At 48.8% G+C, this 25,669-nt stretch overlaps 1 protein-coding gene and 1 long non-coding RNA gene across 8 annotated transcripts in view; both read left to right on the top strand.

Annotated features, from left to right (window-relative positions):
* The window catches only part of RERE (arginine-glutamic acid dipeptide repeats), a 423,431-nt gene that overhangs the window by 380,090 nt on the left and 17,672 nt on the right, over nucleotides 1-25,669 (top strand). The window lies entirely within an intron of this gene.
* LOC147577757 (uncharacterized) lies at nucleotides 7,695-25,119 on the top strand. The gene is made up of 3 exons (XR_015254446.1): nucleotides 7,695-13,563; nucleotides 15,098-22,046; nucleotides 22,281-25,119. It is a non-coding gene; the product is annotated as an uncharacterized LOC147577757 (long non-coding RNA).

The raw sequence follows: 25,669 nt of genomic DNA, 5'->3' as shown, positions 1-25,669 counted from the left end.
ACAGAAGTCGTTTTAAGAACCCTTCTACTACATAAAAGGCCTGCCAGTTTCCACATGCTGGGTTTTTGACTCCCTGACAGGCTGACCTCTCACAAATTTTGGTTGTACAGCAGGGCATCCAGGGTTGGGGCCTTGATAATGGTTTTGTGAAATATTTTTTTCTCCTCTCCCTCTCTTTGAAAAGTTGTAATGAAAATTCCGGGCTCTTGGCCAGCCCGTGGGATGTGATACAGTAGAAATGTTTCTGGTGCCCTTTGTTACTGTTCGGCTTTGATTAGGTTTATTTCCCGTAAGCTTAATTTTGCTCCCCGCCCCGTCCCCTGTTTTATGGCTAAGGAGGTTAACTGAGCCAAGGTTATGTATTTTATGACGCAAGCTGCCGCAGCCTTACGAAGTCACTGCGCTGGGCTTTTGTGGCAGAAAGACGGGTGGGGGGGGAGCCACTACCCTCACATCCTCGTGTTTCTTCTCACCAAGGCTGCCTTCTCCCGGTCGTGCCTGCTTCCATGGGAAGAGTGTGAGCAGCGTGCAGGCCGCGTGGCTCGCCCTGCGTCTTCCAGCCGGGGTGTTCCAAGAAACCACCGGGCACCTCGTCTTGAGATTTTGTTAAGTTAGAAATCGTGGTAGACCTCTCTCCCGGGTTGCTGCCGGGTGGAGGGAGGAGGTGGAGGGCCCTCCGGAGCAGCAGTCAACAAACGGTGACACTCCTTTGATCTTTCTCGTGGTTCTCCATTTCAAAAGAAAGAAGTGGTTGCAGCTTAAGAAAGTTTTTTTTTTTTAATACTGCTTTGACTTTGTATTTATAGCTCTTTTCATCCTTGCAAATGAGAGCACTCTACAGACATGATTTCATCAGTTCTGATAGCCTGGGAGGGTGCGGCGCTCTTGCACAAGCTCGGGAAGGAGATTGAGGCCCGGTGACAAGCAAGGGCCCCCCCCCCCCCGTCAAGGGCACCATCTAGGTCGGGAGAGGGGGTGAGCCGGGAGCAGAGCCTCCGTGGGGTAAGTCCTAGGGTTTGGGGCCGAGCTTGCTTTTTATAGGAGGAAGATGAGACGTTACCATCACCGACACCGTGTTCACAGGGGGCCCCCTTGGCCAGTTGGCGGTGGTGGAAGTACAAGTGCGGGTAGCTCGTTCGTGTCCAGGAGCCGTTGAGAGGTGGACCCTGCCGAGCTACCAGGGGGGCGCTGAGCTTGCGGATTCAGTTTTGAATTTGGGCGTGGACAGTAGACCTGACGTTGAATCCAGATCTAGAAGCTGTGGTTCAAGTTTGTGCCCCACACGATCCACGCCCCCACCCCCACCCCCCACCCCCCGGTCTCCTGTCGAGGGGTTGTGATGTGGGGAGGTGTCGTGTCCCTGAGAACGGGCGCGAGGGGGTGTCGAGGGTCACTCAGACACTGTCCGCCTTCTGAAGAATCGTTCCGGCTCTCAGCCTGAGGCCTTTGCTAACTGAGTCGCTAAGGGAGTAGCCATCCTTTGGGCCCGCGGAGAAGAGGGGTCGTTGTCCCCGGTGCCTTGTTGGAGCAGAAATGCTTAAGTGATACTTTGAGCCCCCTTCCCTGATTTGCGTCCCCATTTCCTTTGGGCCCTCGCCGCCTGCCTGTGGCCACACCGCAGCCGTGAAGCAGTGGCGCCCCTCACCCCGCTCCGGCTGCGCTCTGGTGCAGGCGTTCGTGTGAGGGCTGTGGGGTTTTTTGCTCTCCCTGTTTAGAAACACAGATGTCTTACATCTCCACAAAAGAATTTGGGAAATAAACCTATTTACAGGAAGATCCGCACGAGTTTGACATGGTTTCCTCAAAGCACCTTGTTCACAGTCCTTAGCAAGTGCGCTGCTCTTCTAAATCGGGCCCCCTCCACCTTTCTCTCCCTCCAGCCTCGAGTGTCCTCAGATGCCTGCACAGCTGAGCAGGAAATAAGGTTCCTTTTTTCCCTAAACTAGTCGTGCAAACAAGGCCAAAGAGGAAATTGCTCATTCTTTGGTATTATTAAGTTTATTTTTAGTTTCCTAGTACTTGATTTATCTTGGGGGAAGGAGAGGGATAAAATGCAGTGTCTCATGAAGGGAAATACCGGACACGTATCTCAAGGTTTCTTACTAAGTGAACAAACTTTCCATGTTGGATGCTTTCTGACTGGCCCTTAAAGTGTATTTTTTTCTTTTTAATTTTATTTATGTATTTAGCCAGCTACTCGGCAGACATTTGAATTCCTGTGTGGAACCATGACTTTTTAGGTAGATGCCGAGGATGTAAAAACGAGGAGGACATTTTCCTCTACCCTTAAGACGCACGGAGTCCGCTAGGACAAACCAGCGTGACTCTGTGCGGCGACTGCTGCGCGCAGATGCGCTGCTGCCCTTGTGGTAGGTTCTAGAATTCACAGAGCAGCTCCCCGCGTCTTACCCTCTCTCTTCTTCGTCACCATCACCGGAGCAGTTAGGTGACTACGGCTGAGAGCTGGGACCCAGACCTCTGATTTGTCACCTCGTCCTGGCCGTACGCACCGATGTGAGAGCTCGTGACTGGTGGGCTTGTCAGCTCTCCGGCGGCACCTCCTTCCTTCCTCCCGGAGATTGCTCGGGACGTGTGCGAATTGCTGTTCTGCCCTCCCTGTCCTCCGACGGGTTACCCAATTGCTCTAGTTTAGTCTTCTCATCTATAAAATGGGGATAATAGGACCTATGTCCTGGGACATTTGCGAGGGTTAATTGAGCACAGGCATACCTTGTTTTATCACGCTCCGCAGATACTGTGGTTTTTTTGGGGTTTTGTTTTTTTGGTTTTTGTTTTCGTTTTGTTTTTGTCTTTACAAATTGAAGGTTTAAGACTCCAGTGCAGGAAGTCACTGCAGATGTGGTGGAAACAGTAGAAGAACCAGAAGTCGAGGTGGGGCCTGAAGATGGGACTGAATGGCTGCCATCTCAGGATAAACCTTTAATTTCTTAATTTTTTTTTTTTTTAGATTTATTTATTTTTGATAGAGACAGAGCACAAGTAGGGGAGGGGCAGAGAGAGAAGGAGACCCAGAATCCGAAGCAGGCTCCGGGCTCCGAGCTGTCAGCACAGAGCGCGACGCGGGGCTCGAACTCACAACCCCGAGATCATGACCTGAGCTGAAGTCGGATGCTTAACTGACTGAGCCACCCAGGCGCCCCTAAACCTTTAATTTCTTTTTTTTTTTTTTTTAATTTTTTAATTTTTTTTTTTTTTTTTTCTTTTTCAACGTTTATTTTTATTTTTGGGACAGAGAGAGACAGAGCATGAACGGGGGAGGGGCAGAGAGAGAGGGAGACACAGAATCGGAAACAGGCTCCAGGCTCTGAGCCATCAGCCCAGAGCCTGACGCGGGGCTCGAACTCACGGACCACGAGATCGTGACCTGGCTGAAGTCGGACGCTTAACCGACTGCGCCACCCAGGCGCCCCTAAACCTTTAATTTCTAATGGACGAGCAAAATAAGTGGTTTCTTGAGCTAGAATCTGCTCTTGGTGAAGATGCTGTGAAGATTGTTGAAATGACAACAAAGGATTTAGAATATGACACAGACTTAGTTGATAAAGCAGCGGCAGGGTTTGAGAGGATTAACTCCAATTTTGAAAGAAGTTCTACTGTGGGTAAAATGCTAGCAAACAGCACTGTGTGCTACAGAGAAATTGTTTGTGAAAGGAAGGTTCTGTCAACGTGGCAGACTCCACTGTTGTCTTGTTGTAAGAAATCACCACAACCACCCCCCCACCCCGGTCAGTCAGCAGCCGTTAGGTCGGGGAAGACCCTCCGCCAGCAGAAAGATTACAACTCGCTGAAAGCTCGGATGATGGTTAGTGCTTTTTAGCAATGAAGTATTTTTTTTTTTTTAATTTTTTTTTTTTCAACGTTTATTTATTTTTGGGACAGAGAGAGACACAGCATGAACGGGGGAGCGGCAGAGAGAGAGGGAGACACAGAATCGGAAACAGGCTCCAGGCTCTGAGCCATCAGCCCAGAGCCCGACGCGGGGCTCGAACCCACGGACCGCGAGATCGTGACCTGGCTGAAGTCGGACGCTTAACCGACTGCGCCACCCAGGCGCCCCAGCAATGAAGTATTTTTAATTAAGATGTAGACATTGTTGTTTTAGACATAATGCTATTGCACACTTCATAGACTATGGTAGAGTGTAAACATAACTTCATATGCACTGGGAAACCAAGAAGAAATCCATTTGACCGGTCATTTGACTTGCTTTATTGCGATACTTGCTTTATTGTGATGGTCTGGAGCTGAACCCACGTTATCTCTGTGGTATGCCTGTACTTTGATGGTCAAAATGGTCTTATGTGTAGTTGTGAAACCTCAGCTATCTTGAGAAATCGAAAAGCCAAAAATCTTACACAAAATTTCACAGTTTGGAATTCTAGATGGCATGTTTGGCTCACTTACAATCCACATTTCTGTTACGCTCTTCAAATAATACTGGGGAAACCCCATAGAACCGTGTCGTGTGCCCAAGATGAATCGCGGGGATTCATGTTGGGTTTTGGCTCTGCCCTGTCTGTGAAGTTAGAGTACTGGGAGTAGAGGTTGAAATTTGGAATTCTAGAGTGGTGACAAATGTAGGTGATTTGCTCTTCCCAGAGTATTAGTCCCTGTCCCTCCATCTTGCTGTCTTCAAGCTCTCAATTAGGATTTCTAGTAGAGAAACCGCGGGCTTTCCACGGACTGGGCTGCAGAGATCACTGCTGTGTTGTCAGCAGGTGGGCATGTGGGGTGGTCCGTCTTCAGGGTGGAGGACTGGGCCTTGAGCTCCTGTTGGCTGAGGCTTCTAATAGCCCTCCAAATTTACACACAGAGCAAATGAAGGGAATTTTAAAAGATACTTGTAAATTTTCATATATTTTCTGGAGATACTTTAAACTCTAGTTTATATAGTTTTCATTCGTACCAGGATACTAGTAAACCCATAAGTAATTGAAAGCCACTGAAGTTTCATTGATTAAATTGTCTTTGGTTTACTTAGTCGCCCAGTTCTAGATACATCAGAGTTGAGGGTTATTGGTTTCTGTGACCTATGCTATTCAAGTGGTGTTAATAAGAGAAGTAATGCCTCGTTTGTGCTTAGGTCCCTTTGTTGAGAGCGACCCAATATGCCAATAATACAGAACATTCTGTATTATTGTTAAAGCATGTTGACCTGTTAAGGCCCCAAAGCCAACCCCATTTCATAAGTAGAATTAAATGAGACATGAAGAAGGGGAAGTGTTCACCCAGAGCAGTTTAGCAGATTTTTAGAGTGAGTCACCATGAGAAAAGAGGCCCCCAAGCCAGTGCTTGCTATTTTCATGCTACGGTTCCAAGTGGAAGAGCCCAAAAGTTAGACTCTGTGGCTCAGGCCTCACCAAATAGGACCCTGCATCTTCCTTGGCATGTATTTCCTTTAGTGGGGATAGAGGTAAGAACTGTTACATTTGCGTCCTTCCAGAACAGCTTAAGACTAAAAAAACTCAAATGTCTATGGGGTGCCTGGGTGGCTCAGTTGGTTGAGTGTCCGACTTTGGCTCAAGTCACGATCTTGCAGTTCGTGGGTTCGAGCTCCGCGTCGGGCTCTGTGCTAACACCTCGGAGCCTGGAGCCTGCTTCGGATTCTGTGTCTCCTTCTCTCTCTGTTCCTTCCCTGCTCACACTCTGTCTCTCTCTCTACCTCAAAAATAAAGATTAAAAAAAAATTTTTTAAAAACTCCAATGTCTGGAAAAGTAAGATACAGAGTGAGGCAAAGCATAAGATAATATCTGGCCAAGCAGTATTGTCTTGGGTGAGTGAGTCTCTGGTCACTTAGGAGCCTGCCTGTCCTTGTGCCTTCTTAGGACCTGTGCCTTCTTAGGATCTGACCACATACTCCTTCTCGTGCTTCGTGATGAACCTCCATTACCTCTTTTAGTGCACATCTTCTTTGGGTAGTACAAACTGTATTCCTGACCATGCTCTGGGTAGTTTAGAATTCTTACATTATTTCTGTGAAATACAAACCCTTGAAAGTGATCGCTGAGACGGCACATGGTGCTCACCGCAGCGGTGTCTTTCTGTGTAGGTCACTCGCATCGTTCGGAGTGCTGCTTCACGAGTGGCTGAAACTTACATCACAAGTGTCCCTCCAGATCGCCCAGTCGATGGAAGTGTTTTCACCACAGTCTCGCAGCAGATGTTTACTCTGTGTGCACTGGCTTCACAGATTCGTGTAGATGCTCCCCTTGTAGATGGACTCCACCGCTAGTGTGAGTCGTGACTGCTTTGTGGCCGTAATTAAAGCTACTAAAAGGAAGGATGGGGGTGATATGGACTGTGCTCAAAGCAGGTGTTCAGTTTTGACAGAGAAGAGCCAATGTTTTATCTTTGCTGAATTTTTAGAAAGCTAGAAATGAAAGGTGAGACCCAGGAGAGAGGGGAGAGGGTGTCCCCCAGGCTTGTTACATATACTCAGTATCCAGGTGGGTAAAAATATGAGACTAAAAAGATAAAGGATTTGGTTAGAGTAGACTTTTTTGATTTTTCAATTGGATGATACTTTGCTGATTGCTATTTTTTTTTACAAGGCCCTCTGCCAAGATTTTTTTTTTTTTTTTTTAAATCTCAAAAAGAATGAAGAATTGTAATCTTCGGAGCATAAAAAATTTTTTTAGTTTATTTTTTAAAAAATGTTTTTGAGAGAGCACAAGCGGGAGAGGGGCAGAGAGAAGAGGACAAAGGATCGGAAGTGGGTTCTGTGCCGATAGCAGGGAGCCTGATGGGGGCTTGAACTCCGGAACCGTGAGATCATGACCTGAACCAAAGTCGGACGCTTAACCAACTGGGCCACCCAGGCGCCCGCAGGTTGTTTCTTAAAAGATAAGTCAAGTTGGTGTTAGATTGTTACACTCATTCATTTGCAGATATTTATTGACAGTCTACGTAATGCCGAACATTGTGTTAGATGCTAGAAGTGTATCATTCCACAAAGAGATAGATTCCCTGGTTCATGGAAATTTTAAATCTATAAAGTAGACAGATTAAGTGAATAATCTCTTAAGTATGTAGTTATAAATCCTGAAAAGTGCTATAAGGGAAAAGTACCGGATATATAACAGAGGGACCCAACTTCAATAAAGGAATGTCTGAAGATGTTTCATTTCAGTTATGACCCCAGACATGAGAAGAGAAGGATGGAATCAGAACACCCAGGCCAGGGCACCAGGCTGTATAGAGGCCTTGGAATAGGATGACCTTGGAATTCGGGTGGGACTAAAAGAAAATAAGTGTATGGAGGTGTGTTGAGCGGGGCGAGGTAGAGGTGATGGGAGTGGGTTAGATCGTGGTGACCTTGCAGGCTTCAGCGGTAGTGACAGCATCTACTGAGGGCCTCTGCTGTGTCAGGCACTGTTCTGGGTGCTTTACGTGCATTGATCGATCGGCCTCATAGATAAGAGGCTGCGTGCCTTGCCCAACTTTATGAAGTAGTACAGCCAAGATTTGATCTCAGTTTGGTTTCAGGATCCATAACCTTAAACACCGTGTTACGTTTTTATGTGGAGAAAAAGGATAAGGCATTAAAGAATTTTCAAACAGGATAAGTAATATCAGATAATATCAGATTTGTTTTGTGTTTTATAAATACATAAATATATATTTTATATATATATATATATATATATATAGATATATATATATATAGATATATATATATAGATATATATATGCACGTACCTATGTATACGTGTGTGTATATATATGATGCAGTGTGGAAGATGGGGTGAAACAGGTCACAAGTGGAAGTGGCGAGACCAGGCAGCACCCTTGGCTCCTGTGGGCGCGTCTGCCCCCTCTGGCTCCACAAATGTAAGTATATCCACAGAGCCAGCCACCGGGAGAAATCTTCCAGTGCACGAATGGGACGGCGAGGGAGTTTCTGAAACGGCTGTGAGTGAACGAAGAGCAAGACAGTGTGACCTGGCATACCCAGCAGACGTTCGGGGGTGAGGGTTTTGCCTGGTCTCCCGTGCACGTCCTTCGTTTTCCAGGTTTTCCAGAAACATACAAGTAGGTTGACTTGACATAATTTTGTATCACTTGAGCCTGCTTGTTCTGTAGATTAATTTGGAAACTGCTGACATCCGTAGAATAGTCATTTTTGGCCTCCTCTAGAAGCACAGCTCTGCTTCTTTTAAGCTCATTTGGATAATTTTGAAGACCACCCTGGGGGAGGTGCCTCACGTCCCCCCATCTCAGAAGTACGTGGCTTCTAAGGAGTTGTCGTTTTATAAGGGCCCCGCTTTCTTTAAGAAATTACAGCATCCAGAGAAACAGTGATCCTGACGCTGGGCGGGTAAGGGAAGGGAGGGTCTCCCGCCTGAGGCCTGTGCTTGGATGTGTAGGGCTTGGACACACAGGTCGATGCCCGGCACCAGGATGGGAGGCCCGCGGTGGCTTGCTGGCGGGCTCGGTGGGCTCCGCTGGGCCAGCAGCCGGTGATGGGGAAGAGTGAGAGCAGGGAAAAGAGAAACTATGAGCGGCACAGAAAAAGTGAAGCAGGGGCAGAGTAACCCCCTTCCCCTGCGGGCTCACCAACAGGAAGTACTTGGTAGAGGTGAGAAACCTTTTTTGTTAAACGGCAGAATTTAGAACGTTTGACAGTCTTCTGGTTTTTTGTTGTTGTTTTAGTAAATGTTGAGAAATACAAAAGAATCCTTGTAAAATGCGTGTTTGGTATAAAAATAACGTAACGAATTCCTGTGTACTGCCACGAAGTTCGAGATTTCGTGGAGCCTTCCCTCCTGGGTCCGGTTCCCTGTCCTCGCCCCTTAGAGATAACTGCTATCCTGAATATTGGTATAATCCCCTTCCTTTTCTTCATGGTTCTAGGGTTCTTTCATGGCCTCAAATATTTGTATCCTTCCACAACATATTGTTTACGTTTGCATGTTTTTGAACTTCACGTAAATGGAATCGTGGAGAAAGAATACGTTTCTGCACCTAGTTCTTTTCACTCACCTTTATCCTGAGCTTTAACTGCCATGTGTAGTTCTGCACAATTTCACAGCCTTGTGCAGACATAATACATTTTGCTTCTGTTTTCTGCTGTTGACAGACATTTCAGTTTGTTCCAGTTTTTATTGGTTTTTTGTTTGTTTGTTTCTGTTTCACTATCACACACAGTTCTGTGACTGTGCTTGTTGTAAAGGTCATTCCTTAAAGGTACACCCAGGAATACAGTGTTTGCATTATAGGTATGCATATCTTCTATTTTACTAAATAAAGGGATTATTTCCAGATGTATATAAGAGTTCCAGTAATTTCATGTCCTTGCCAACATTTGATAGAGTCAGACATTAAAATGTTTGCCAGTATTGTGAATTTTGAAGTATCTCAGAGAAAGTTTTAGTTTGTAGTTCTCTGATTATTATGGATGTTGAACACGTTGTAATGCATTTATTGGCTATTGGTTTCTTCTGTGAAGGATTTATGTAAAGCTTTTGTTCATTTTTCAGTTGAATTGTCTTTTGTTTTTGATTTGTAAAAATTCTAGATGATCCTTATTTTAAATAATATATGTTGCAAATACTCGTGGCTTACCTTTTGTGTTCTTTTTTTTTTCTTAAATTTATTTTTGAGAGAGAGAGGGAGAGAGACAATGCAAGTGGGGGAGGGGCAGAGAGAGATGGAGACACAGAATCCGAAACAGGCTCCAGGCTCTCAGCTGTCCACACAGAGCCCAACGCAGGAGGACTCGAACTCACGAACTGTGAGATTATGACCTGAGCCAAAGTCGGATGCTTTACCAACTAAGCCACCCCAGGTGCCCCTACCTTTCATGTTCTTTATGGTAGAATTAGTATTTTCTTAATTTTAGTGTAGTTGAATTTATTTGTCTTTATGATTTGAGTTTGTGTTGTTTAAGGAGTGTTTCTTCATGGTTGTAAAAGCAGTCCCCTGTATTTGTTTTAATTTTAAGAGTTTTACAATTTTGGAGCGCCTGGGTGGCTCAGTCGGTTGAGTGTCCGACTTCAGCTCAGGTCATGATCTCACAGTCCGTGACTACAGCTCAGAGCCTGGAGCCTGCTTCGGATTCTGTGTCTCCCTCCCTCTCTGCCCCTCCCCCGCTCACGTTCTGTCTCTCTTTCTCTCAAAAATATATCAACATTAAAAAAAAAAAAAAAAAAAGAGTTTTATAACTTTGCAAAGTGCCTGGGTGGCTGGCTCAGTAGGTTAAGCATCTGACTCTTGATTTGGGCTCAGGTCATGATATCACGGTTCACGAGTTCAGGCCCCAAGTCGGGCTCGCACTGCCAGTGCAAATCCTATTTGGGATTCTCCCTCTCTCTCTCTCCCCTCTCTCTGCTTCTCTCTCTCTCTCTCAAAATAAGTAAACTTAAAAAAAAGTTTTGTAATTTTGCTTTTCATATTTAAGTCTTAAATCTCCTGGAATTGGTTTATTGTGCGTGATGTTTGGTAGAGGACCGGTTTTATTTTTGTGTGTGTGTAACCAGGCGTCCCAATACCATCTTTTGAGAAATCCAGCCTTTTTTCCACTAATTTGTATTGCCAGGTATGTCAAAAATGAAATTTCCAGAAATGTGCGAATCCACTTCTGGGTTCCGTTTTGTTCCACTGGTCTGTCTGCTCCTGTATCAGTACCTTCCTGTCTAGCTTTTGAATAATTGTTGATATTTGGTGTGGCACTTCCCCACCTAGTCCTTCTTTTTCAAGAATATTTTGATTATTGGCCCTTTGCTCTTCTGTAAAGTTTTTAGAAGCAGCCTGTCTTGCTCCACAAACTAACCACTTGGGATTTTAAATGAAATTGCATTAAATTGCATCTGTAGATCCTTTGAGTGCTGGGCTTTCCTTATTCCTCCCTTGCCTACTTGGACAGTCTCTCCAAGCACATTATGAAACACTTCTCCACACTGTTTCCTGCGTGCCAAGTTGCAGCCTTCCCTTGAGAATATAGAATAGATTTCAAAACCTTTGTCTTCTGTGTTATGTCTTTGAGGTAAACTTTGCTTGAAAATCCAACCATAAGAATTTGGGGCCGCTGTTCAATTTGCTGCCTCCAGAAAGGAAACTCAGGCTCTTTGGGATTTTGCCTTGGCTATGTTTCAGAGCCTAGTTCCGTGGAGTGGGAAGGCTTGCTTGTGTGCCTTTAATGTCTATGGGACAGTGCTGCACGAGCTAATAGGAGCTCATGAATGCTCTTACTATTAGTAATGCCCAAATGCGGGAAGTGTATCTTGGCTTGGAATGAGAAAGGTTCCTGGGAAGTTTTCTTGGCTCTGTTTTCTCAAGATTTATATAGGACACAACAGTAATTCTTTTGTTGTTGTTGTTGTTGTTGTTGTTGTTGTTGTTTTTGTCTTTCTGACTCCAGGGTAATTTTTAAGGAGAGACTAGTTAACCACAGTATTGCAAGTTTTCTTAAATACACTGGTGTTTTGACCAAATGGGACAGAAGTGCACATTAAATTCATAAAAATTCTTTTCCTTACCTTCTTGGAAGTTTGGAAACTCATTCTCCTTTGCATTTCTTTTGAGTCCTCTAGGCCAATTTGTGTGTGTGTGTGTGTGTGTGTGTGTGTGTGTGTGTGTGTGTGTGTGTTAGGGGGAGAAGGGATAGAAGTCTTCCTTCAGGAGATAAAGCTCACCAAGCAGCTGATCAGGCCTTTGTAGGCCTTGAATTTGCTTTGTATTGTGGTGTTTTACTTTGACACCAGGAACTAGAAGTACAACATTATCTGATATTCTTAAGGGCCCTTTTGGCACCCACGGAATTCCTGGATCTCCTGTGTGAATTAACATAAAGCAGGATTTAAAACTCTGCTGTAGCCTACCCCACTGCTTATTCAGTCTTCTTTAGGAATTGGACCAGCTCTTCCTTGCATCATTTGCAACTCATCAGGGCCTGTGCTTTACTCAAGACTTTCTGAGTAGACCTGACCCTCTGTCCAGACAAAGGGCAAGGAGGCAGGAGGCAGCCTGAGACTCTGGAAGGAGGGGCTCTGCGGCATCATTAAAGACATCAATAGTCAGCTCAGTCATTATGCTGTGACAGGTGTTGGTATTCTTTATTCAACTGTTAATTTATGTGTGTAATCCATTTTGATTTTAGACCGTGAACATGTTAAATTTTAAAATGCAATTAGAATACTTCAGAAGCTAGGTTTTCCCCCTGTGCTTCTTCTAAAGAACAGCATTGGACCAAGGAATTCTGGGAACAGAAGATGGGAGGACCTGAGACCCCAGTGGCTGGCAGAAAGAGCCCTGCAGGACTGCTCTCGGGCAGGCAGGCCCGAGAGGAGAATGTGGGCAGGAGGGACTCTCTCTAGGCAGAGACACTTTGGGTTCACTTCTGGATTGTTGTTGAAGTGATTGTGGTCATTTTGTCCGTGGAGAAACACACCCATGACCAGCACAGTGATGGCCAGGCGTTCACCTCTGTTTCGCAGGGGCACTGATCACATCCGCTTCTCGGTTCTGTGCACAAGAGTGAGACATTGTTTAGCTGGGACTTCTCAGAATTTAAGTCATGGGACTAAATAACACGTAGCCTGACTTCTTTATTGGCAGTCTGGAATTACCTTCCGGAACAACTGAGTAAAAGCATACAGAGCTGTGCTGTCTCCTATAGCTAGAGGGAGCGAGGGAAATACCTTCAAAGCCTCTGGTTGTGGCATCAGAGCCTTTGATCCAGATCATATGTGACAAGAATTTTTAAGTGCTACTCATCAAGCCAATTTTCCTCTTATCTGGGGTTAGTGTTCAACCTCTTATCTCTGCTCTTGCCTTAAGCAGCTAACACTTGCCTCTTTATTTGCTGCCCTATGTGAGTAACTGTTGAAATGATTGCTTGAGTTCCCAGGGGAGAATCCCTACTCTCCTTATTAACACTGGGGGTGTGGGTGCTCTTAGTAGCCCAGGGCTTCCAGAGCGGCACATCACAGCACCATCCCTGTAGGGAGAACACTGCCACACCAGTGTGTCTTCAGGGGACAACTCTGCTATCTGTGTCCACGCGGAACTCAGGGGTAGAGCGAACTTTACAAACGTCCTGGTTCACCCCATCCCCTGACTACACAGTAGAAAGACAAGCACACAGTGGACTAGACTGTAGAGCCCAGGCCCCTCGAGTCACTGGGCCCCAGGGTGTTTCGGGGTGATATAGTGAGTTGTACAACATTTTTTCCATTCTCAGTTCAGCATCAGAAATGTAGATTCTCTATAGCTTAAACTCCTGAAGGGTCTTCTGAACTTTCTTTCTGCTTAAGGAGTTTGTGATCTAAACCAGTAATTTTCAGTCTGGGGTTTGTGACGCTCCAGTATGTTCCACATTATCATAAGAGAGTATTTTTAAAGTTCAGTAATAGAGTTCATTGTAATTAGGTATAATTTTTAACATAAGTATATGTCCTTTGATGTGTTTTAAAAATGGATTTATGGTGTCACGAACTTAAATAATGGGATGTTGCAAGTCCCCCAAGCTCGACCTTTCCAGTCTGTCCATCAAAACTAATTCTATATTGAAGTGTCCAAGGTAGCCGGCTAAAGATTAGCAGGTACGTTATCTTGGTTTTGTTCTCATTCCTGCTGAAAGGTTTAATGATACTGTCTGTTCTCATTCTCTTGCTCATTATCTAAGAGTGGAAAGCTGGGGCTAGGCAAAGAGAAGACTTTATAAGTTGCCTCAATGAGGCAGTTAGGTAACCTAAGTCTCTGTTGTCCTGATGGTTCTGTTTGGGGATTTCAGGGAGAATGCTGACCTCTTTGATCTGTGCCGTCTTCATCCTGTGAACTTGCCCCGAACGCCATTGTCATTCACGATGCCTCACATTCCCATGTTCTCTGGCCTTGTTAAGTGCCAGTAGTTTCGGGAGACATGATAGAGGAAGGAAAGAAAGTCAGTTATGGAGACTATTCTTGGAGAGATTTTTTTTTTTTAATTCAATTAATTAAAATGGTTCATTAAGTTGAACTTAGCTTTGAGCTTCTAGTCCTTTTCCTAAACGGAAGCAGAATAAAAATAATGCGGTCACTTGTTGAGAACATGTGCCAGGCCCCTATTTAGCGCTTTGATCCTACCCACAACTCTGCCGAGGAGAGGGCTGCCATAGAACCACCCCGGTTAGCACAGGAGGGGATAGGGTCTCGGGGAGGCTAGTCAGCCTTCCCTCGGACACGTAGCTGGCGGAGGTCTGGAAAGAACTCCGTACGGGAATAGGGATGCAGGCGAAAAAGCCTTATGTGTTGCGTTACTAGACTGCAGAGGTAGATTTCGGCTCATTGTAGTGTTTCGGTTTGTGGTGAACACAGGTTCATGGGTACAGATGAGAGGCAGCTGTTTGTAGCAGAAGATGTTCGTGGCTGACCCGGGACGTGTGGGTCTCGTTTGGCCACCCAGCCGAGGTTTCTGGCGTTACCAGGCAGGGCTTGACTGTGTGCTTGCAACTCCGGGGGGGTGGACGTAGCCGACGCGGAAATACGGCCGGTTCATCTCTGAGGCCCGTGTGAGCATTTGAGCCGTTTCAGATCCTTGTTTCTTCTTAAATACAATTGTACTCTTTACACTCAGTTCCGCTCAATGCTGCTTTTTATGTCAGAGTTTTAAAATACTTAAGGCATTTGCTACTTCCAGAAATACTGAGTTTGTTTGCATTCTCCTGATTAGGACTTTGTGCTTTCTTTGTGCCTGGGGTGCAGTTACCCTCCGGTCCGCGAAAGGGGCCGTGCCGGGGCCACCCTGCGGGCTGCGGGCTGCGGGCTGCGGGCTGCGGGCTGTTCCAGTGTCGCACACCGAATGGTCATAAACACTGGCATTTGCGGACCTGCCGCAGTCCGCCAGCCCCTGTACCGAAGTGTGTCCCTCGTATCGGCTCTTCTTAATGTCACGGTTCAGTGGGCGGGGTGCTGTTGTCTTTCTCTGTCTTCACAGCGAAGAAACAGAGGCCCAGAGGGGTTAGGTAACCTGTCTGAGTGGCACAGCCTGTGGCTGCCTTTCTCATTCTGAGTGCTGTGGTTCGGGGGAGGCGTGCCAGACGAGAAGGGCTGGACAGTCAGTGTTGAACGTTGCTCACCTCCTCTTTCCTTCCTCAGCGGCCCACCCCCATCACTCGTACGTCCAGACGTACACACGCACACATGTTTACCATCTGACCAAGATTCCAAGCCAAGGCCCGAGATGGAAAGTGAATTTTTTCATTCACGTGGAGGGAGCTGTGAGTGCCGCCAACTTCTGCTGACATTGGGATCCTTGTGGGCAGAGAGTGGACCGGGGATCATCGCAGCCACGGGCGGTGATTTCCCCACTGGTGCTTCAGGCCGCAGCCCGGCCGGCTGACCTTTTTTGGCTTTGTTTTCTTAAAGAGTCGTATCGGGACTTCTAATTTGAAAGCATAATCCCAAAGCCACTCGGCATCTGCCTGCAAAAAGCCTGTGTGTGCTGAAGCACTCCCCTCCTGATAACTGAGCACGGGGCCTGCTTTCACTCCTCCAGGCAGACTTCACTACGGCCATCTTCTTCAGTGTGCTTAACACAGGCCCCAGCCGTTCGCACGTCACAGACCAGGAAACATCCAGCCCTTGAAAAATGGAAGTTGTAATTGTAGTGTCCGAGTGTTCACTTGGACCAGAGTCAGACACCCTTGTTAATTCAAGTTAAGACTCTGCCCCTGGGACAGCGTCAGGCCAAGGCTTGTGCGGCTCATCACGCAAGTGATCCTGGCCCGGTGGTTCTGAGCGAACATCCGCGTGTACATGAGGCAACACTGGGGGACACTTGTTCTCATTTCACATTTGAACATCCCTCGGGACAGGAAATAATTTTCGTTTTTGAGTTACCCTAACAAATGAAGTGGATTGAAGGACTCTTTTGGGGTTGTTTTTTGTTTTTTACTTTAATGCATGAAGTCCCATAGCAGTACTTAATAATCTTGAGGAGTTTAATCCTCATAGCTAATTTCCTATCTGCTCACGTTTATGACAAGTTTGTAAACCTTCACTGAGAGATTAGCAAATTTCTTATTTCTAAAATTGAGAATATATAGTTTTTAGGAACATTGATGACTTTTGATCTGCATATTCTTTGGTCAAGTGTAATTCTGATGCGTGTATGGCTGTGATGCATCTCAGTTCAAATCAGTGAGCATTTGGGGCGCCTGGGTGGCTCAGTTGGTTAAGTATCTGACCCTGGGTTTCAGCTCAGATCACGATCTCACGGTTCTTGGGTTCGAGCCCTGCGTCGGGCACTGGGCTGACAGCAGGGAGCCTGCTTGGGATTCTCTCTCTCTCGCCTTTTCTCTCTCTCTCCTTCTCTCTCTCTCTCCCCCTTCTCCACTCATGCTCTCTCCCTCTCTTTCTGTCTCTTTCTCCCTCTCAGAATAAATAAACGTTTAAAAAAACATTAGCGTTTATTGAGCACCTGTTTCATTCCAAACACTGCTAATTATTGCTGAGGATACAGATTTTAGAGGGACCACATCCCTGTTCACATGCAATTTAGAGTCCAATTGGGAAAAGGAAAAGTGGGGAATCCGGTAATAGACTTAAGTTACTATTATCCCAGTTTCAGTGACATACGAGCCATAAAAGGGTCACAGCAAAGTAAGAGAGAGATGGTGTTCATGGAAAGAGGCTCCCTGTCAGCAAAGATAGTGTGTATGGGTGGCATATAGACTGGGTGCCCTAAAAGGTGCCTGGGATTACAGCAGACAGAGCTGATGGAATGAACCAGCAGCGGCGCGGGTAGAGGTGTTCCAGGAGCCGGCCCCGAGCCAGAAGGCGGCGCCCACGGGAAGGCCCCCGGTCCCCCTTCTCCGAGGGTAAATGCAGCGCGAGATGGAGCCTACAAAGGTCCCGGCAGACGGCAGAGCAGCCTTTTCAGGAGCAGGCCCCTGAGGGACACCTCCTTGGAAGTTCTGCTCTCTGCCCCGACTTGGGCCCGCGCAGTGGGGCTCCTTGGCCACAAGCTCAAGCCCGAAGTCGTCTCACAGAGGAGTCTCGACCTTTGTGTTCTCTCCACTGCAGACGGTTTTGACTTCTTTCGGAAAGTGAAGCAATCGTGGATACGGGCCAGTGTCTCCAGCTTTTTAAAGCTGTTGAATTAATGAAAAGTTTGTTGACTTTTTCGAGTTGTTTCTGGGGTCTCACGTTTGAGTAATAAGAACGCAGAGCTCGTCCGTCGGCGTCCCTCCCTTCGTGCGCCTTCGTGTCAGAGGTGGCTAATGTTCAAGAGTGGGCTTTCTGACGGCACGTGGAGCCTGCAGAGGAAAATGCTTTCCTAGAGCAGCCAAGAACGCCTTCCCTTCGCATCTCAGACCAACTTGGGGGTTGGTCTCAGACGTTAACTTGGGGGTGGTCAAGGTGCCCTCCTGGAGGAGCTTTGCCTCACCTCTTCCTGCTGTCCCACACATCGGTCCAGGCGAGAAGAAGGCTAGAAGAGTGGGGTGACCGAGGTCGCTGTGACGATGGCATTGGTAGTTTGTCTCCAGAACGAGAGTCGGCAGGATTTTGAGGCAGAAGAAAGGCGTGCTGCTTGGACGTCTGCGCCATGCCGCGCGAGAGGGAGTCGGCCCTGGAGAGTCTTTCCTGCCGTGCAGTTTGCTCCGGAGATCTGGACCCGTCCAGCTTTCCCGCGCAGGACGTGGCCAGGCCGACGCCCAGCTCTCCTCGGAGTGGGCCTGCTGCCACAGGCGCGGCCTCCCCGAGCAGCTGCGTTCACGGAGGGGCCCCCGGGGAGCGAGCCTCCGTGCACCCTTACGGGCTCCACGCTCGCACCCGCACTCACGCCCCGGGCCTCCCGGGGGGGGGGGGGGGCCCTCGAGGAGACCCACGTACCGCCCGGGGGGAGGGAGCCCTCCAAGCCCGTCGCCCACGCTGCGACCGGGGGATCCGCGAGCCACCTTCATCGACTATGACCCGAACCTCCGGTGGCCCCCGTCGTGTGCGTTTCCTGAATGCGGTGCCCACGTTCGTACAAGTCACCCGGATCAGCTTCCCGGAGACCCTCGGACCACCGGGCCGCTGCGGTCAGAGTGCCTCGCACACCCGCTCGTCCCTGGACTCCAGGCTGCGTGACCTCCCGCCCGGCCGTAGCTTCCTGGGCATTGAATGCCGAGTTGGGGGTGGCGCGAGCCTGACGGAGCCTGGCGCTTCCCTGTGGGCGCTGGCCGGGAGGATTGGGGGGACGAGGAACAGGTCTGAGGAGGTTCTTCCTCTGCGTGCTGCTGGCACCTGTCTGTCCCACCCTGTGGTCCTCTTCCTTCGCACCGCACGTCTCCAGGTGGGCCGGCTGTCTGACGTCAGGGCGTCTGTGAGGTGTCCGGAGGTGGGCTGCGTCTCCCGGGCCACGGCGGAGCCGTCGTGACGAAGCCCGGGTGGAAATCTGCCACCCGGAGCCGCCAGACTGGGGCAGGAGGCTCGGCCCCCGCCAGTAGGGGCCGAGTGTCCACATGGTGGCCAGTGGCTTTACCGCTTGCCCGCGCGGCGGCTTCTCCTTGACGCCTGCTCTTCAATCCCGAACGGACGCTGCTCCTCCCTGCCGGCGACCGGCCCTGTGAACTCTTCTCAAAGCCCGCGCGTCCCGCAGGGGTCGCGCCCACACCCCTTTTCCCGCCGGCCGTCCGCGAAGCCCAGTCCTTGGGCTCGTGTGTCTGTCCGCTAGGGCTGTGCTGACAGAGCAGCCCGGAGGGGTGGGGCTTAAGCGGTAGAACTCTGTTCTTTCATGGTTCCGGGGGCTGGAAGTCCACAATCAAGGTGTCAGCGGGGTCGGCTTCTTCTGAGGCCCCCTTTCCTTGGCTGGTAGACGGCCGTCTTCTCCCTGTGTCTTCACACCGTCTTCTCTGTGTGCCCATCTGTTTGCAGATTTCCTCTTCTTGGAAGGGCACCGGTCATAACTGCGTCAGGAGCACCCTCATGACCCATGTTAGCTAATCGCCTCTTCAAAGACCCCGTCTCCAAACACAGTCACATTCTGAGGTGCTGGGGGCCAGGGCTTCAGCATGCGATTTGCGGGGAAGGGAGAGACACGTAACTCAGCCCTTAAGGGCCTCGTGGAAGGTGGCTGCCCGCCCCCTCACCCCCTCCCGGGGTTCTTCTTCCACGAGCCGCTAGGACGGGCGCTCGCCACGTGTGTCAGATGGGTAAGACCTGAGCACAGGTTTGGTTTGCGAGCTTGTCTCGATCTCTCTAAGATCTTTGCCTTAGGTTAAATCCAAAATACAGGCCAAAGAGAGGACATGTTTCACATCTGCATCTAAGGAGGATGTAAAGCTGTAATTGTGTTTTCGTGCTTCGAAGGGTAATCTTTGCCTCTGTTCTTTTTATTAAACAAATGTGATACGGTGACAAAATTAAATACCCCTTCCCCTCTTTTCTTTGTAATGAGGAAGTCTGTCCTTTATTTTTCAATTCGACTTGCAGAAATGGATTGTACTTGATAATTTGCTGTGCGTCCATAAAAACCATAAAATATAAGAAGCAATGTTGCGAGAGTGGCTGTTCTCATTTCCTGGCAGTCATTACATGCTTCCAATACAAAAACATTTTTCTCCTAACTGTCCGTTCTGAGCTCAAAAATGGATCTCCCTCCAGCCCCTGTCATTCAATTATCACCTCGGGAAATGCACAGATATAACTGATGATCCCTTTAAAACGTCCTGCAGCATGCCATCCTCTCTCATCCTTCATCTTTTGTCCTGTTCCCGTCATTAAATGTTACATCGCCAATGTATATTTTATAGGGTGACCCTGGCAGTGTCACTTTGATACTGTGCGGGGATAATAAGATTGCACATATAATGAAAGGCCGATAAATAGAAAAATGTTTACGACACGGAGAATGGTGCTTTTAACAGTTTTATGGCTTTCTCTTTTCCTCTCTTCTCTTCTCCCCCTTTGCTGGTAGAATTGTGGTTTTGTTACAGAACGAGAAAACATTAAGAAGGGCGATGTGGTAATAGAACCGACAGCAGTGAAATCCCACTTGCCCTGTTGCTGAACTCCAATAAAATGAATTCAGGAAATAATGAAGTATTCGGCTTATAGGAAAGAAAACCGGTTTCAGTGAATGAATTCTTGGGGGTTCGGGGAACCCTACAGAGAAGACGCGATTCTTCGCGTGGGCATTATTGTACTTAAAATGTGAAGTCTTCAACGGCTCCGTAAAACCAGGGATAGAAGCCCCCGAGTGGGCCCTGGTGTGTGGGTCCCGTGTTAAGTGAAGGCCAGTCTTGTCGCTGCATCGGGACTGCCCAGGCTTCTGTGCCACAGGCTGGTGTAGGCACTACACGGGGTGGGTTTCAGGCTGGGCCTTAGACGGATTTGTGATGGCTGTGACTCTGTCTTCAAGCAAGTCATTTCCAAATCTGTTTTCTGGTTTTTATTGCTGTTATTCTTGGCTAAGTGGAAGAATCTTCTACGTGTTGCTTGACTGGTAGGTGTCTTAGTGGAGCTGCTTGGAGAGGTGGCAAGGCGAAGAGGTTCAGGAGACCACCCACCGGCCCTCGAATCATCTCCGTGGTTTTGAGCACACTTTGAATAGATGTGCCCCCTTTTGATGGATGCTTCCTGCTGGAAGGAATTTGGAAAGATGCTTTGTAGCATATTCAGAAGCCATTTTTTGAAGGACTCTGCTTGATCAAACTCTTCACCTTCCTCAGAGAAAGAAGAGTTACTGCTTTTAGGTCAAGAGGCCTGTGAAGGTCACTTGCTTGGCACATCTCTGTGACATACGCAGCCTAGAGCCAAAAGTAGGCCAGAGGGCTTTGTCCATAGGGGAAGCCATTGGATGGCTTGAGGCGTGGCCGGCAGGTTGTGAGGGGTGCTCGTGGCCGTGGGCTCCCAGGGTCTGTCTGGTACAGTCCTTGGAGCTTGTTCCTGGTGTGGGAAGTAGAACGTATTTGTCTAGGCTCGTGCACAGTTCTGATTGTGCACTGTGCCAACCAGATGTTTTTCTGAACCTGGTACCCCGGCTTCGGGCAGGTGTGGTTCTGTACTTCTTGGGTGCGGCATTGGGGGGTGGGGGAGGTGGCTCCGCCCTGGGGTGGGAAGGCCGGCCACCCAATGTTATCAGGGACGCACGGTGCCTTCGTTTGCTTTTCTTCCTAAACTATTCAGGGTCCATTGAAGAGGTTTAAGATACTCCCTAGGTGAAAGATAACCCAGATTTGAGCCTCTGGCTTTAAGAAATACATTGATTTCCCCTCAGTTCATAGCAGAGTGGTTAAGAGCATAGGACTCTGGAACCAGACTCCCAGGGCTACCATTTGAAGCTGTGTGAGCTTGGACACATGGCTTTGTCCCCTGTGCCTCGGTTGTCTCACGTGTAAAGCAAGGATGATGCGATTTAGGGTTAGGGTAGCCACGAAGATGACGTGTATGTTAAGGAAAACATTTATTGTGCTTAGCTCTCATCATTGCACATTTCATAAGCCCAGTGAGAGGTGACTGGTGGTCTATAAATCTGCTGAATGGGGAAGTGGCATTGGATTCCTAAGTCCACCCTCCTGTCAGCCCGTGACCCCCACTTCCAGAGCACTGCTTCTAGACACCGCATGCACGTGGCTTACGTTCTCACGGGCCCGTGGAAAATGAACTAAAAATAAGAACAGTGTAGTCATTCTTCATAACGCTGGATATCGAATTAAGGAACTCTTCTTATTTGGATAGAGTCTGTCTTTTCTACTTCTTTAGAGCTAAAGTGTCATTTCTTTTATGAAATAATGATGAGATCAAGAAGCAGTTATTTTTAATGACCTTATTTGGCAAAATAAAAAGTCAGTGATCTGGTATCCATTTCTCAGAAGTTAATTTTTTTAGAGTTAATTTCAGGTGAATTTTTTTTAATATTTATATATTTTGAGAGAGAGAGAGAGAACGAGTGGAGGAGGGGCAGAGAGAGGGAAACACAGACTCCGAAGCAGGTTCCAGGCTTCGTGCTGTCAGCACAGAGCCTGATGCAGGGCTTGAACTCACGAACTGTGAGATCATGACCTGAGCTGAAGTTGGATGCTCAACCGACTGAGCCACGCAGGTGCCCCAATTTCAGGTGAATTTTATTTTTTTTTTTTTTCAACGTTTTTTTATTTTTGGGACAGAGAGAGACAGAGCATGAACGGGGGAGGGGCAGAGAGAGAGGGAGACACAGAATCGGAAACAGGCTCCAGGCTCCGAGCCATCAGCCCAGAGCCTGACGCAGGGCTTGAACTCACGGACCGCGAGATCGTGACCTGGCTGAAGTCGGACGCTTAACCGACTGCGCCACCCAGGCACCCAATTTCAGGTGAATTTTAATGCTCAGGGAATACTCATGTCATCAAATGTTTACTGAATACTGAAGATATTCAAGATACTGCCCTAGACTTGTGGGTATTTGCCAAGGAAGTAGGCACAGACTTGGGGACATTAGGTCACTCATGGTTACGGTTTGGGGCACCTGGATGGCTCAGTTAAGCATCCAACTCTTGGTTTCAGTTCGTGGGTTCGAGCCCCATAATGGGCTCCGTGCTGAGAGGCGGAGCCTGCCTGAGATTCTGTTCCTTCCCTCTTTCTCTGCCCCTCCCCCCATTCATGCTGTCTCTCTCTTCCATTCATGGTTACGGTCCAAAGGAGAGCCTGTGAGTACCAGGAGAGAGACAAGTGTGGAAAAGTTCAGGTGTGCAAATATGATGACCTCAGGGGCTTGGGGAGAAGGAGAAGGAAGGCTTCAGGGAGAAGATGGCATCTGTGGTGACCTGAGCCCTCACTGGTGAGGACTCGGATCCAGACACTGAGGGGACAGCAGACTGGCCGTCGTGTTTGGCACAAGCCAAGGGCTGTGAGGGTGGGGAATGTGGTAGAAGGGTCTTCTGTGGCCAGAGGGAAAGGCCCGGGAGAGGCAGCAAGGCGACTGGGCCTTTGTTCTGTTGGTCTTGAGGAACCTGGAGCCTTCACTGTGTGGAGAGGGAAGTGACCAGGTCAGAGCTGGGCTTTGGGGAGACTGAGCATCTCTGTGGGAGAGGACAGGCCTGCCTAGGAGCTTGAGTCTGGACATCTGAGTGGAGGGGAGGTGTGGGACCAGACGGAGAATCCACAAGTGGTCAGCAACGGAAGCAACATCGAGCTTAGGAAATCTCGTTACAAGTTTGGCTAAACAGAAAAATATCTCTGTTTCAGTTTCGCCACAATGTGTAAACAAATAGTGGTCATCATTATTTAGAAAAAAAGACAATTCTTTATCCTGCACAACTAGGATTTTTTAAAGAGAGGTTGGGGGAGTGCCAGTTTCCAGAACATCTCTGTGGGCGTCTTAGCGTGGCCTCTTACAACCTGTTCAACCCAGGAGAGCGTCACCCGCTTCGAGTCCTCTTTCTCCTCCCTCTCCTTCGCCCTGCCCCCGAGGAGCCGGAGGTGGGTAGGGGAGATCGCCTCGCCCAGACGCAGGCTGCCTCCTCGCCTGTCGGGTCCTCTCGCGTGGCACGTTCGGTAGGTGCTCCTCCAGCCTCTTGCTCTCGGAAGGCGGTGATTTCTGCCGTGTGCCTTCAAGCAGATCGTCATCCTGTCATGTGCACTCTGAGCCCACAGAGTCGGTGTTTAACGATTAGCAGCAGAGCCGGCTGACGGTGTCGGGGCTCCGTCAGGGATTAGGGGATTCGGTTGGTTAACAAAAGAAGGAGCCCAGGAGAGCACCGCTTTAATTACCAGAGTCGATGCTGGAAGACGACCAGTTGCCTGCTGGAAAAAGATCCGTAAAGGTGGCCGCTCCTGAACGTAGCTGATGGCGCTGCCCGGCACCGGGCTCCTCACCTGAGCTGTTCGGGACACTCGTCAGCTCCAGCCCTGGAGTCCTCGGGGAGCGAAAGGAAAGAATGACTGGTACAGGAGCCTGTGCCAGGAAATTTTACTGACTTGCTTCACGACCCTCGAGTTAGTTTTGGCCAAGAAATGCAGCTGTGATTCCCAGGCAGAAGTGGTTGTGGATGTCAGAGGGCCCAAGCTCAGCTGCAGGGTCAGAGCACGCCGGTCCGAGGGCTCCCCAGGGGCCTGGAGCGCGCGGGCTTGCCCGGACCCGCTCCAGGAGCCGGGGCCACGTTCCCCTGCGGCCTTGACCGCCCTTGGGGCCCCGGCTTGGGGAATGAAGTCTGAGCAACAGCTCTGTGCCATGTTTCCTTCTCCCTCCTGCCCCTTCTGCGTCTGGGACCTTGTTTTGTAACTAGTCATTGCCTACTGGAACTTCTCTCTGGAAAAACACACCTTCTTTTAATAAAAGGGGCTGGGGCTTTAGATTTCTCCATTGCATCCAGCAAGGGCGGGTTTCTTTACTTCTCTGCCTGGACCACCAAAGAAGGGACTGGATGGTAACTGAAGGGCATCATCCTTCAAACAGAGTTTTTGCAGCAAAACACCTTGATTGTAACCAGCTGTGCTTTCGCATGCAGACTTAAGGGAAGGTGTGGATTGGGTGGAGATCATTTAAGCGTACTCTCTCTCGTATTCATGTTAAAATATTTATCTAGCATTGGAACAGTTAATAATAGATCTTAAAGAATTAAAATAACTTCTCCTAAACGCTTACTTTCTAACCCCTGCAGTGGGTTGTGTCAGTTGTGTGCAAAGGTATGCATTTGTCAGCCCTACCACACAGTGGGTCCTGTCCCGTCACACCAGCGGACAGGGGCAGGCGGGCTTGAGGGGCCTGAATGGCAGCTTCAGAGAAAAGCTGTATTTCTAATGCCATTATCCATGTGGAGGATGGCTTCTAGGCCTCCTCCCCACCCCTGCCGCCCCTCTGTTTTGAGTACGTGGTACCTGGCTCCGAGAGGATGCCTGTTGACGCTTTGGTGGAGAAGAGGAAGTTAGCAGCGGCTGTCCCTCCTCGGGGGGGGAGGAAGCATTGATGGGTGGCCTCCACTGGGGACCTTCTGTGGCTGGTGCCTGGGCACTCGCTACGGTGCAGGGACCCAGATAGAGTCCTTCCTTCCTTCGTCCCTGCCCCTCCTGTGCACGTACCAAGGACTGGTTTGTCAAGGCCTTCCTTGGCCGGACTGAGGCCAGCGGGTGTTAACCATTTTTCCTGCTGGTCACGGAACCACACTGCGAGAATGGAAGATACAGGAATAGGGCCCTGGACACCGAATTGGGTGAGAGAGGACCCAGGGAGTTGAGAGCTTGCTGCTGTGCTCAGTTCAGGACAGACCTGCCCCCCAGTGAGTCCTTGACCCTCGCTGTGCTTACAGTGCCTTCTCGCTCTGCCATCTGTCCTGTGCCTTCACTTCCCCAGGGTCCCTTAGAAGACACATAGCTTATCTTACTTTAAAAAATACATGCGTGTTTGTGTGTGTGTGTGTGTGTGTGTGTGTGTGTGTGTGTGCGCGTCAGGCTGGACGGGTTACAGGTTCCGCTCCCGTAGCGTTGCGGTGCCTGAAGGAAGGAAATAGTCTTGTCTGCGGGCATAGTTTTAGCCAAGTGGCTACAGGCAAATTAACCTGCTGGTCAGACGGGAAGGAGACCCAGTCGGGTTGTCCCCTGCTGCAGGGCTGCGAGCTCCCACCTCCAGCCCCCGCCCACCTCTGCTCTTGCACACACGCTTGCGGTGGGATGCTCACTCTGGACCCTGGGACGCGTCGCCAGTCTGACGTTCACCTAGACGTACCAGCAGAACTTACCTGAAGGCTGCCAGTAGGTGCTGAGCAA

Source organism: Puma concolor, chromosome C1, assembly GCF_028749965.1.
Source record: "Puma concolor isolate L17-30 chromosome C1, mPumCon1.1.hap2, whole genome shotgun sequence".
Classification (NCBI taxonomy): Eukaryota; Metazoa; Chordata; class Mammalia; order Carnivora; family Felidae; genus Puma; species Puma concolor.
Note: the sequence above shows the minus strand (reverse complement) of the source record. Positions and strands in the feature narration are given on the sequence as shown.